Here is a 13,693-nt window from a genome sequence, read left to right as displayed (position 1 = left end):
TGGAAACTCAGAGTCACCTCCAGGTCATAATGAGGTATTAGGATGTCATTTTTGTGGAGGGGAGTGTTAAATAAAGATCTAAAATGTAGATGTTTCTGTTTAGGAGTACTCATAACAAGCCACTACCCCTTGGAATAGGGATGGGGGGGTAGAGAATAAGGAGAAGAAACTGGGGGAAAGGATTATCTCCATTTTGATATCTCCTAGGGTTTCCTTGAACATTCTCTGGAGTTCCTAACTGGGGTCTTATTAATTAGCCAGGAAGAACTTTTCGGGGGAGGAGGAGAAAGAACTATAGCAGAGGAGGCAGATTCCAAAAGGGGCAGAGGATGAGCCCTAGACCAAAAACTCTGGACACCTACTGAGATCTAAAATGCAGAAACACAAAAAAGCAACAGGCAGAACCGTTGCCTCAGCGGAATATAAATGACCCAAGCCTCAGGGTGCTAACCCTTTTGCCAAAGAAGAAAACGAAATGTCAGCACAGTGAACTTAAAAGAGGGATGCTTTGAGAACTACCAGCTGAGCCCCCTGCCATCACCCGGGATGTTTGGCCAGTGCAGCTAAATATTTTGAAGGGAAGGAGGAGCTTTCCAAACTCAGTGCCAGGGACCCCTGGGAAATCTGAGCGTCATACTTGCCCAGGCCTTAGCCTAAGCAAGATCATGCAGAACAAAGCAGAAGACTTGGGACTTGCTGAAACAAACGACTAACTTGGCATAGAGCTTCTTCAATACACTGATTTGTTGACTGACTTATGGACAATTTGGTTCAGCCAAGACAAGGTCTGAAACAAATCAGGAAATTGTGACCCATCACTCTGGTCCTGAAATTCTTTAAGCTCCTGCCTGGTTAGTATGCGTCTTCTTCTTCTTCTTCTTCTTCTTCTTCTTCTTCTTCTTCTTCTTCTTCTTCTTCTTCTTCTTCTTCTTCTTCTTCTTCTTCTTCTTCTTCTTCTTCTTCCTCTTCTTCTTCGTGTGGTTTTAGGCAATTGGGGTTAAGTGACTTGCCCAGGGTCACACAGCTAGTTAAGTGTCAAGTGTTTGGTCTGAGGCCGGATTTGAACTCAGGTCCTCCCGACTTCAGGGCTGGTGTTCTATCCAGTGTGCCACATAGCTGCCCTGAGTATGCTTCTTTTAACTAATAATTTGTGTTTTCACATTGCCTGCATATCCCCCTGTAACTTTTTCCCCTCTTCCTTCCTCCCAGAGAGCCATCCTTTATAACAAAAAATTTTTGAAAGAAAAAAAAGACAAGAATAATTCAGCAAAATCAGTCACAGCATTTTTTAACACCTTGATATTATATTTAATGTTCTAAAACCATGAACCACCCTCCCCCCAACCCCAGCTCTGCAAAGAAGTAGAATAAAGTACCTTTTCATATCTCTTGTTGGCCAACAATAAAGTTTATTAACATCTTTTTGTTTTTATATTGCTTAAAGTTTTCCTCCTGTATCCCTCTCCTTCCACCTCAGAGAGCCATTCCATATAACAAAGAATTTTTTTAAAGAAAAAGGGGAAGAAAAATATTCAAAACTGATCAATATATTGAAAAAATATGACAATCTATGCACCATGTTTCACACCCATGATTCTCCTATCTCTGCAAAGTAATGTGGGGAGGTGTTTTCTCAAATCTTTTCTGTGGGGCCAAGCTTATTCTTTGTAACTTTACAACATTAATTTTCAGCAGTTTTGTGGTGGCTGTTCTTTCCATGTACCTTGTTGTACCCATTGTGTATACTGTTTTCCTGGCTCTGCTTACTTTGCTTTGTGTCAGTTTATATAAATTTTCCCATGCTTCTCTGAACTCATCATGTTCATTATTTCTTACAACACTGTAATATTCCATTATAGTCCTAAACTACCATTTGTTTTTTAGTCATCAGCCAGTCCACAGGTATCTACTTTTCTTTCCAGTTCTTTGTTAATACACACATGCATACATGCATACACACACACACACACACACACACACACACACATATTGCTGGTATAAATATTTTGATGTATGTAGAGCCTTTCTTTTTGTCACCAACCTCCTCTGCGTATATATCTAGCAATAGAATCTCTGAATTGACGTATCATAGCCTTTTAGAGGTAGGAGGGATTTTAGAGGTCATTTAGTCCTTAGGCAAATCACTTATCTTCTCTGGGCCTCAGTTTGCTTATCTGTAAAATGCAGTAAGTAGGCTAGATGATATCTAAGGTCCCTCCCAGTTACAAATCCTATTATAACCCCTTCTTTACCCGTGATACTACTTCCACCTGATGTAGTACAAGAATCTACTTAGTCAACAAGCATTTACTAAGAATTTACTACATTCTAGGCATTGAGTTAAGTACCAGGGATATAAAAAGGGCAAAAACGTTGATTCTGACCTCAAGTAGCTCACATTTTAATTTGGAGAGAAAAGCACATTAAAAAAATTCAGTACAAACAATTTTTGTTGTTCAGTCATTTTTCTGTCATGTCTGACTCTTACTTCACATCTTCTGTATCCACAGATATTCTAAAAGCCCCAAATGTCTTCACAAGCTTATTCTTCTCTACTTACATCCCAGGCTCCTATTCTACAACTCGGGCAGCTCCATAAAGACAGAGGCCGTATCTTATGTCAACTGTGTTTCTCCCTCGAAGCCAAGCAAGAGGCTCTGTGCAGAGTAGCTGCTTAATAAATGGGGGTTTTAGAGTAAAATTTGTTGAATTATCCTGGATCTCCATATTCCCCCCTAGAGTCACTTCTACCACGCACATATCTCTTGATCTGTGGTCTTAGTACCAACATTGACATAAACAATGTTTTGTCTAGAACCGTGATTTCTTCAGTCTAGAAAACTTCTGCTTTGGAAACACCTTCACCAATGAAGATTGGCAGCTTTATTTGAAAGAGTGGGTAATTGCCCACAGGCACACACACAGCTAGTATGTGCCAGATGCAGGCATTGCAGACAACCCAGTTGTCATGCATCTTGAATCTGGTGCAATACAGCTCTCAAAGTAGCATTTATGTCAAAGTATTTAAACAAACAATCGTGTTACTAAATCATATTTTGATACTTTTAAGAAGGAAGACTTCTCAAGGTGGTCTGAAAGACAAAAACAAATAAAAGTTGGCAGCCAGAAGGTTAAAAAGCAGTCAACAATGAGGTTCCCTGGGCTCTTAGGAATGAAGTCGTCTGTTGCCCAAAGGACTGCAACTGGGTCCCAGATTAATCCACCTGAGGGCAAAATTAAATCCAGCTGCTCCAGGTCTGCCGCATAACCTACTTGCTTACCATAGTGTCAGCTCATGCTGTAGGAGTGTGGGGGATTAACTCATACCTCCCCAGTGCCTGGACCACTGTGGAAGCCACCAGCTCTTCTTGATTTCAAGCCGAGCACATTAAGCCAGCCATGCTGACTCAGCAAAAGCATTGCTATCTCTGAAACCAAATTGTTCTTTAATTGTCCAGTCCCACCAAACCTGGCTTACTCTCAGTCTACCAATCAGTTTTGGGGGAAGAGTTTTGCTAAAACCTACATTAAGAGAAGTCATCTAATGGCTAACATGGGAATTTGTTTTGCTTGATTACACATATTTCTTAAATTTATTTTACTTTTAATTTATGTGAAAATACAAGCATTTCCATAATATAGTTTAATAACAAAATTACATACATGTACAGATTATACGTATTTATAATGGGTTTTGTTTTTCTTGCCTGCCTTCTCAATGGGGGGGAGAGGTAGAGGGGAGGAGATTAAGAAAGGATGGGAAGGAAAGAATTTGAAAACCAAAATAAAATAAAATTGAATTTTTAAAAAACAGAGAAGTTATCTGGTATACATGGAGCCATTCACACAACCTGAAGATAAGAACAGTGATTAATTAGAAAACTATGTAATGTTGATGTTGGAGCTACTGTGTTTTAAACTGATGTTATATCCTTCCCACACCAGGGCTGGCACTCAGAGTGTGGCTCTTGAGGTGAGCTTGTTTGGTTCTTATCCTCAATTCAGAGTTCACCAAGTATGCCATGAGGTGCCCTTTCAACCCCATTGTGCAGATATGTAGGCTGAGGCAGCTCAAATGAAGGTTGCATGACATGCCTGGGCAGAGCATGACAAACCCACAAGCATTCCCCACCCATAGCCAGATGCACAGCACCGTCTCAGTGTATGAGTCTAAATTCTTAGCTTAAAGACTTCCTCACCACCGCCCTTGCTTGAAGGAGAATGAGAATCAGAACAGTTTAAACATGTATGACTCTGACTGGTTCCCTGACCCAAGGGACTCAGAGTGCCAAAGAGTACACCATAACCAGGATGATGATGGTGAAGTACCAGATTTTCTAAACAGTTTCTGAGAGAAAGTCTTAGAATCATCGGATCTAGAACTGGAAGGAAACTTGAAGATCATCTACCCTAACCCCTTTCTTTTATGGATGATGGAACAGGCTCAGAGAGATTGACTAGCCTTGGGTCACACAGCTAGGAAGTGCCTAATTTGAACTCAGGCCTCCCTTTCTCTAGGTCCAGCCCCTTTTCCTGTATAACAAAAATCACCCCTTATAGATTTTGATATTTATCTCTCCATCTTGAGTGTGTTATGTATGTATGTATATGTACATATGCATGTGTATATATGTGTATATATTTTTATATATACACATACACATTCCACATATATTCCCTAAGCTAAACTGAGAGACTATTGGGCAAAGAGGGAAAACCTGGAGCCTCTCAGACACATAGAACCATCCAGACGAAAAGAATTTCATGTCATCTAGTTCATCTTCCTGCCTTTGCAGGACTATATTGAAATAACCACATAAAAGTCTTTTCATAAAGACCTTGAGAAAAAGACACTATGCAACCACCCATTCTGCCATATTGTTATAGTATAATAACATTCAGTGTTATCATTATTATATTAGGCAGGTAGGTGGTGCAGTGGGTACAGCCCTGGCCTTGGAGTCAGGGAAACCTGAGTTCAGATTCTACCTCATGAGTGTGACCCTGGGCAAGTCACTTAACCTCTTTCAGTTTCCTCATCTATAAAATGTGGTAATAATACCACCTGTCTCACAGGATTGTTTGTGAAGTTCTTGGTGAAACTTATATGCTACCTAAATACTGGCTATTTTAATTATCAAAAACTTGGTTATCTAATCTAAATCTCATCTGTGGATTTTTTGCTACCACCCAGAACAGTTGGTCATTACTAATATAATATAATATTTGCAAAGTAATATCAAGTCCCTTCTACTAAGCCTGACCTTTATTCATTTAAGAAAATGTTATTAAGTGTCTCTTATGTGTAAAATACCACAGTGGACACTGTGGGAAAGGAAGCATGATTTAGTGGAAAAAAAACATGGAACTGGAATCAGAAGACTTGGGTTTAAATTCCATTGTTGAACTTTACTAGCTGTGTGACCTTGGGCAAGTCACTGAATCTCTCTGAGCCCGAGTTTCTTTATCCGTAAAATGGGATGATAACATTTGTAACATCCTCACATGGACATTTAAAAAAATTTTGTTTTTGTTTTAAAAATAAGGGATGGGAAATCAGTGAGTGATTTTTATTGGTACAGGGAACTCCCTGATGAGGACATTCCTTCTATTAAGGCAAGTGGGCGGGCATCTTTTCCGCAATTTATGGTCTTAAAGAGTTGGCTAGGAAGATCATTGAGAGAAATGATTGTTTCTCTTTTATATTAATAATCAATTATTTACTTAGGACCACCCCATTTTTCAGAAGCCTGTAGGTTGTTCAGTCTCTGAAGGCATTGTTGATGGATGAGATTGCCCAAATCCCTGGGTTACATGCCTTTAGATCCTGGATGAGAAACCCCATCCAACTAGAGAACTTTACAAAGAACTTAATCTAAGGCGCATTCCAGCCTATAGTGTTCCACTAAAGGTGGAGCTCTTATAGTCTACATTACCCCAGGCAGGATGATACAGATACAGTCTCTTTGACCAAGACTGAGGGATCAGTCACATTGCAGAGATCTTCATTAGAATAAGCTCACCTCTCATTATACTTGTTAACCATCAGAGCTGATTGCCACCCTCAGGAACACCCATTCTTTCAAAGGCATATGAGCATTGAGTGGGTTCTGTGAGGGATCTTTGGCATTCAAGAGTGCTACTGATCCTTTTTATTAATTATTGCTAGCAAGATTAATAAAATGATTAATTACTGGGGCAACTAGGTGGCACAGTGGATACAGCACCAGTTCTGGAGTCAAAAGGAACTGAGTTCAAATCTAGCCTCAGACACTTGATACTAGATGTGTGACCCTGGGCAAGTCACTTAACCCCAATTGCCTCACCAAAAAAAAAAAAAGAAAGAAAAAATGATTAATTACCCAAAAACTATGTCACATCACTGAGAGAGTAAGGGACTTGTCCAGGATTAGGCAGCCAATAAATGTCAGAGGCAGGATTTGAACTCATGTCTTCCTGACTCCAAGGCCAATTCTCCATTCAATATGCCCCAGTAAATGATTATTAAACACACTTGTGACCTTATCTATGAGAGTATGCCTTCTTTCCAGTGGCAAAGATTACAATTCATATATGCCTACCCATCCTACAAGATTCTTATGTGTATATATCCTCCAGTACATTTGCTACAGGACATTCATGCAGCATAGTGGGTCCTCCCTCACTTTCTCTCACACAGGGAAACAAATGGAGCACATGCATCTTTTGAGCCATAGTAGATCACTGAGAAGTTAAGGGACTTGCCCACTGTCAGGCAGTCAGTATGTGCTCAAAGTGGATCTCAGTAGTTAGTCCTAATTCTTACCATGTGACCTACTGATCTTTTTTACTCTTACAGTCATTTCTTTGATGATCTTTTTTATTGTAATCCTACTTTGTAATTCCTTATTAGTGTTAAAGCTTACTCATGGCCATTATGTAGCTCTCCATTGTCCTAAATATACATCTCTCTCTTTTTTTGGAAGCAATTGGGGTAAAGTGACTTGCCCAAGGTCACACAGCTAATAAATGTCGAGCCTGAATTTGAACTCAGATCCCCCTGACTCCAGGACCAGTGTTTTATCCACTTTGCCACCTAACTGGCCCCTGAATATATATTTAAAAAAACTAGAAAGCCAACAAGCACATATGGTAAGCATAATAGAGGAGATCCTAAAGATTAGAGAGGAAATAGATAAATTTGGAACCAGAAACTCATAGAAATGATAAATAAAACTAAAAATCTAGTTATTTGAAAAGATTAATAAAATTGACAAAATCTCTGGCTAATCTGATTAAAAAGAAGAGAAAAGAAAATTAAATCAATAAAAAAAAAAGCAGATGAAAAAGGAGAAATCACAACAAAACCAGAAGAAATGAAAAGAATAATCAGAACATATTATGTACAGCTATATGCTAATAAACTGGGCAGTGAGGTGGTGCAGTGGATAGAGTACAGGGCCTGTAGTCAAGAAGACTCATCTTCCTGAGTTCAAATCTGGTCTCAGATGCTTACTAGCTGTGTGACCCTGGTCAAGTCACTTAACCCTATTTGTCTCAGCTTCCTCATCAGTAAAATGAGTATACAATGGAGAAGGAAATGACAAATCACTCCAGTATGTTTGCCAAGAAAACCCTAAATAAGGTCACAACATGGCTGAAAAACAACTGAACAACAAAAAAGCTAATAAAACTGAGAACACACAAAAAAGGAATACCTTCAAAAATATAGACTATACAAACTATCAGAAGACCAGATAGAGGATTTAGATAACTCGATCTCAGAAAAGAACTATCAAAAGAAACATTTCTTTTTTGTTTGAAACTTATTTGTTTCATTGTAAAAGAATTACCAAAGGGGGAAAAAAAGCTTCCTGCTCCTGATGTGTTCACAGAAGAATTCCATCAAATTTTTAAAGAGCAATTAGTACCATACTTCACAAATTATTCTCAAAAACTGAGAAAGAAAGCACCTAGAAATTCCTTTCTAGACAAACATAATCCTAATACCTTAACCAGGGAAAGATGTAACACAGAAAGAAAAGTATAGGCTAATATCATTAATAGCTTTTAAACAAAATCTGTCAAACATACCATAATGATTTGTCCAAGAAATCATTCAATATGACCAAGTGGAATTTATATGATAGATATAAGGATGATTCCTTGCATTGCGAAAACAATCAACATAATAAACTACATTTAAAAATGAAAACATCCCAAACCACAATCATCTCAATAGATGTAGAAAAAGCCTTTGACAAAGTCTCTTTTTGCTAAAAACTTTACACAGGATAGGCATAGAGGAACCTTTTTAATATCATAAAAAGCACCTTTCTAAGACCAAAAGTAAGCATCATATGCAATGAGGATACACTAGAACCTTTTGCAATAAATACAGGAGTGAAGTAAGGGTATCCACTCTCCACTATTACTTGATATAGTTCTAGAAATGCTAACAATCGCAATAAGACAAGAGAAAGTAATTAAGGGAATAAAGATTGGCAAAGAAAAGATAAAATTACCCTTGTTTGCTGATGATATGATGGTTTACTTGGAAAAGTCCAGAGATTCAGCCAAGATACTAATTAAGACAAATAACAGCTGCAGCAAAGTTGTAGACTACAAAATAAATCCTCAAAAATCAATAGCATTTCTATATAATGATTCAAAACACAGGGAGCAATAATAGAAAAGGAAATCCCTTTCCAAATAACTACAAAATGCATAAAATATCTGTGGATCAACCTCCCAAAGTACACAAAAGACTTGACAAATTGCATTGCAAAATGTTCCTTAAAGAAATAGCAATTTAAATAACTGGAGGAATATTTGGTGTTCATAGCTAGGTTGTACCAATATAATTTTTAAAAAAGCAATACTACCAAAATAAATTTATACTTTTAATGCTATACCATCAAATTACCAAAGGGATGCTTTGTGAAATTTGATAAAATAATAACAAAATTCATTTGGAAAAATAAAAGATCTAGAATATCAAAGGAAATAATGAAAATAAATATTGACAAAAGGGAAATAGAACTTCCATACCTCAAATTATATCATAAAGCAGCAGTCATTAAAACTATCTGATATTGGTTTAAATAATAGTCAGTGGAACAAACTACACAAGGAAGAATTAGAAAAAATAGAACTTAATAATCAAGTGTTTGGTGGATTAAAATACATAATTTACTTAGGAAAATCTCCCTGTTTGATTAAAAAAAACTTCTGAGAAAACTAGAAAGCAGTGTGGCAGAAATGAGGCTCAGACCAACATCTTATACCATATTCCACAATACATTCTAAATGGATACTTGATCTTAATATTAAAGATTACACTATATGAAAATATCAGAAGAAAAAGAGATTATATACTTCTCACAGCCATGGGCAGGAGACATATTCTTAGCCAGATGAGCAAGGCAATTTAAAAAGATACAACAGACAATTTAGATTTATGAAGCTGAAAAGTTTGCACAGACAAAATTATCCCATGCAAGATAAGAAGGAAAGTAGTTGCATAGGGAAAAAAAATCTTTTTATCGAATTTCTCTGATAAGGGTTTGTATCTAAGACATATAAACAATTAATAAATATAGAGGCAGCTAGGTAGCACAATGAATAGAGCTCCACCCTTGGAGTCAGGAGGACCTGAGTTCAAATCTGGCCTCAGATACTTGATACTTACTAGTTGTGTGACTCTGGGCAAGTCGCTTAACCCCAATTGCCTCACTAAAAAAAATTAATAATTATAAATAAGACTAATAGACATTTCCCAATAGATAACTCATCAAAAGATATTAAGAAGTATTTCTCAAAAGAAGAATTACAGAGTATTCACAACCACATGGAAAAAATTGTCCACATCACTAACAATAAAAGAAGTGCAAATCAAAATCACCTCACACCCTGCAAAATTGTGAAAATGACAAAAATGTCAATGGTCAATGCTGTAGAAGGTATGGAATGATAGGCACACATATGTATCATTACTGGAGTTGTAAAATGGTACAAAGACTTTAGAAAGCAATTTGGAATTATGCAAATAATTATTACTCAAATGTCCATAACCTTCGAATCAGAGATTCCATTATTGGGTTTATACTCCAAGGAAGCCATCAATAAGAAGAGAGTTCTCAAATACGCCAAAATATTTATAGCGACATTTCTTGTGATAGCTAAGATTTGGAAACAAAGTAGATGCCCATCAATTGGGGAATAGTTAAACAAATTGTGGTACATTAGTATAATGGAATATTTATATTTACATACACACACATACATATATCATATATACCAAAGTTTATATCAGCACTTTTAGTGAGAGCAAAAACTGGAAACAAAGTCAGTGTGCACTTCTTTGGAAAAAAATTAAGAAACTGTTGCATATGAATACAATATAATATAATATGATTGCATCATAACAAATATAAGTAATTCAGAGAAACCTGAGAAGACTTGTATTAATTGATACAAAGTAAACACAGCCAAGAGAACAATATTCAAAACGATTACAATAATTCAAAGGACAACAATATTAAAAGATATCAGGGTTTGTTTTTTTTTTTATTACTAGACATTAGTTATTGCATCAGGTCAACACAACTAATCTTGACTCCAGAGGACTAAAGAGAGACGTGGTGGCTTATGGGTATGGAACGAGGTACACGCTGTCAGACATGATCAATGTGTGCATTGTTTTGCTTATAAGCACTTGTTATAAGTCAGGATTCTAGGGCTTATTGACATATGTCAATACTTAGAAAATAAAGCATCAATAAAAATTTTTAAAGGTAAAGAAATAAGGAAATTGGTAATCAGAAAAGGGTAAAAAAGGCTCTACACTTGGAATTAGGAGATGTGATTTGGGCCCTGATTTTCCTCCTTAGTATTTTTTTAATATCTTAGACAAGTCACCTAAACTTTCATTTCCTCAGTTTCCTCATCTATGAAATGAAGTGACTAGATTAAATGATCTCTAGGGTCCTAACACATAGTACACACTTAATAAATGTTCATTGGTTGATTAATTGATTCCAGTTTTAACATCCTATGGTCCAGTATGAATTCTGGAAAACATCAAGTGGGACTTGCCTCTGAAACTGATTTCCTATCTGTCCTTTCTTATCCTTGGACCTAAGAGGCCATGTGACCCTGGCAGGGACCTGAACCAACTCTACATGATACATCAGAATCACAAGTTGTTATCATTTTATATTTTGGCCATTAGAAGAATCAATCAACAAGCATTTATTAAGCACCAAATAGGTGCCAGGTACTGTGATAAATGCTAGGGATATAAGGACAAAAATGAATTAATCCCCATCCTCAAAGAGCTTACATATTATCAAGAGAACTAATATGAAGGTATGCGTGTGTATGTATATACACATACATACATACACATATATATGTGTATGTATGTGTGTATGTATATACACACACATACACATATATGTACACACAGATGTAAACATATATGGACATGAAGCATATACACATATATACATATGAAAAAGCACAGTAATTTTAGGGTGAGGAGAGGCTGATACTAGATTTTGAAGGGTTTTATATGCCAAGCAGAGAAGTATGTATTTGATCCTTGAGCGGCAATAGGAAGGTGATGAAACTTTCTGAGCAGGGGATTCACATGGTCAGATCTATGTTTTAGGTATATCACTTTGGTAGTTAAATAGAGATGGAGGGGAGGTACCAGAGACAAGGAGACCATTTAAGAGGCTATTGCAATAGTGAGATAAAAAGTCATGACAGTCTGAACATGGTGGGGTTTGTGCAAGTAGAGAGAAGGGGAGAAATGTGAGCCATGTTGTGCAGTTACAAGCAATAAGACTTGGCAACTGAATGGAAGTGGGAGAGCAAGGAAGTGAGGATGACATTGAGGTTATAAACCTGGGTGACTGTAAGGACGAGGATGCTCCTGACAGAAACAGAGGAGTCTGGAGAAGGAGTGGGTTTGGGGAAAAAAAATAAAGAGTTCCACTTGGAACAGGATGAGTTTGAGATGCCTATCCATTTGGAAATGTCTAATAAGTCATTAGTGGTGCCAGAAACTCAAGGGAGGAAGAACAGGCAGTTTATACCACTTTGTAGACAGTTCTTGGATTGGCTTAGCCACACTTAGAGAACTTTATGGAAATTATACTAATTAATAGAAGGCAGAGGTGAAAAGAAATTAATACAAAGCATAGGTGTGAAAGTTAGTGTCTTACACAGTAATTCTGCCTGTAGCATACCTATCTGTGTAGATAGATGTAATTTTTTAAAATTGTGTATCTAAAATGACTCCTGTTGCCCCCCAGGCCTTTGTCATAGTCACTAAAATATTAAGGTATAGACATTAAATGAAATTATGCAGTGGCTCAACCTGCCATAAAAGAAAACCAACTATCCAATATTGGTCCATCTGTCAGCAAATACCAAACTGAAAAGCAGCCGAGGTATCCAAAAATATGTACTTTTTTTTATAGCTGCTCTTTATGCTGAAGATTGCATTTTCAAATTTTATAACTCATATTTAAAGACCTTCATGCCTCAAGTGGTTTGGAAAATTGGGTTTGACCTGTACCTACATGTACCCCCCTTCCCTTCCTCCAGAAGCTTGTTTGCTCTATCTCTTGTGGCAGGTAACTTCTGGGCTCCGAGCATGACTCAGCAGCACCTGACCTCCTGGAATTTCAAAGGGGGTCCCTGGGTTGTATTTTTTTCTTCGCTTTGAAGACCAGAATCCAAAGGTAATCTTTGTGGTCTTGTCCACCTATTCCTTCACTGCCTCTGCAGTTCTGATGCAGAGAAAATCATTTCTCCAAGACTTTTATGATTATATAATTTTCAGCATTTATGTTGGAACATGCTGGGTATCCACACATGCTCACACAGATGCTCTAAACCACCATGGGATACTAGTACTTCCCTGCTTTTCTGTGTCACCATCTGGACTTCCTTCTGCTTTTTCCCAAGTACATTTGAAATGGTTCATTGATGCTTTTTTCTGCTTCTTCTTCTTTTAATTTGGCATTACTCTCATTTTCCTCTCACCCCTTCCCCATAATTATCTCTCCAGAAAAATAAAAGACCATCTTGCTAATAAATTAAAGTGAGGTAAAACAGATGTAAACATATTGGTGATGTCTATAAATGTATGTCTCATTCTATACTTTTCTGCCAAGAGGTGGGAAGCCTGCTTCCTTGGCTAGCCCCCTAGAGTCATGACTGTTCATTGCGTTGACCAGAGTTCTTGAACCTTGTGAAGCTGTTTTCCCAATATTTCCACAGTCCTGACTTCGTCTTGAGGATAGAGCTGAGTTTAGCATAGGACCCTCTCCTCACCTCAAGTCACAAATCTGAGTTGCTTAGCCTTTATCTGAACATCTATTTATTTCTGTGACTATTATGACAAATCATATTTGAAATTAAAGGGTAGTTCCTTTTGTTTTCAGCTATGTTCCCCAAATGCAGTTCACAATAACATGAGAAACCTTTCCTGTTCCTACTGGATTCCTGAGGCACCCAAGAAATCTAAGCCTGTTTTTGAGGAGCAGTATGCAAGGTGGCTCAGTGGATAGAGTGCTGGGCCTTGAGTCAGGATGACCTGAGTTCAAATCTGGCCTCAGATACTTACTAACTGTGTGACCCTTGGCAAGTCACTTACTCTGTTTGCCTTAATCCACTGGAAAAGAAAATGGCAAACCAC

The sequence above is a fragment of the Phascolarctos cinereus genome, unplaced genomic scaffold (genome assembly GCF_003287225.1).
Source record: "Phascolarctos cinereus isolate Bilbo 61053 unplaced genomic scaffold, phaCin_HiC Scaffold_726;HRSCAF=1367, whole genome shotgun sequence".
Lineage (NCBI taxonomy): Eukaryota > Metazoa > Chordata > Mammalia > Diprotodontia > Phascolarctidae > Phascolarctos > Phascolarctos cinereus.
The sequence above is the reverse complement of the archived record's forward strand: the minus strand, read 5'-3'. Positions refer to the sequence as shown.